Here is a 1,274-nt window from a genome sequence, read left to right as displayed (position 1 = left end):
AGGGTGGTTTTCTTAGTTGAATAGGTATGTAGTGCCTTCTTACCTCAGAAATATTTGCAGCAGATTTTCACTGTACCTAGTAATTATGTCTAGTCTTTACTTTTCAGTGTTTTTCTTGATGAAAGATATTGCTGAGGTATTATGAAGGTGTACAATAAAAATATTCAAATATTTATAAAACATTTATATTGGCTTGATGATCTTGTAAATCATCATGGGTAAAAGATGTATCTAAATAAATGGAAGTCACTTCAGAAACAAATGTAAGTCCATTTCAGTTAAATAGATTGTTTAAAGCAAGCAAACAAACAAAAAACAGAACACAGTTCCACAAAAATCTTTTTTCCTTACTGTTAGAATCAGACTTAACTGGCAGAAGTTTAAGGCTCAGTTTTAAAAGCCGATATATTTTAGACATTTTACCAAATTATATTTGTAACTTTTAATGAGGATCACCATGTTACTTAATTTCTTAACACAGTTCTGACATCTTATAATTTATTAACGGAATTTCTTGACTCCATTTCATGGTTTTCCATATCTCTGACTGTTGGTGTATGCAGCAGAAAAACAATCAGAAGTGACTATTATTTGATGTTTCTGATGAGTGCTGCTGGTGTCATTCCTGTCCCAGTCTCCACTCATTTCTCCCTTTTCTAAAACACACATGTGCATGCACACACACACACGCTCACCCCAAAAGGGAGAGAAGTCTTTGGTTATAAACTATTAGAAATTCAGTGAGCACTGAGTGCACTGCTTCTATCTTGACTTCTCTTGTCATTGGGTTCCTGGTTTCAATGATTGTACGAGTTGGATCACCCTTATTTCAAACATTCAAAAGGTGGGAAAAATGTTCTCTGACTTAAGAAAAATCATCTGATGATTGATTACTAAAATGTACAATGCATATAAATACCATTCCATTTTAACACTCTACCCTTTGTGAGTTTAATTTACCAGTAACTCATGATCAATAAAATGAGGTTCCGGGTGGTTTTCCATTTGCACTGTTTGGAGAATGTCTTGAGGGGTTTTCTGATGTTTTCCGTAACAGAGCACTGATTGTCCGTAACAGATTCAACTCTCACATGATACAATTAAAATGGCATGTGATTGGCTATCTTTGATTCTAGCATCTTCCAATATTTGACCAAATGCTTAAACACAATACAATTAATTTCCATTTACTATCCATTTCCTGTTCAATTTTTTCAAATATCATCTGCAGTTCAAGAAACTTTGAGACACATGTAAAGTTTTTTATTGAGGAT

The sequence above is a fragment of the Octodon degus genome, unplaced genomic scaffold (genome assembly GCF_000260255.1).
Source record: "Octodon degus isolate 3935 unplaced genomic scaffold, OctDeg1.0 scaffold00004, whole genome shotgun sequence".
NCBI classification, from domain to species: Eukaryota; Metazoa; Chordata; class Mammalia; order Rodentia; family Octodontidae; genus Octodon; species Octodon degus.
Note: the sequence above shows the minus strand (reverse complement) of the source record.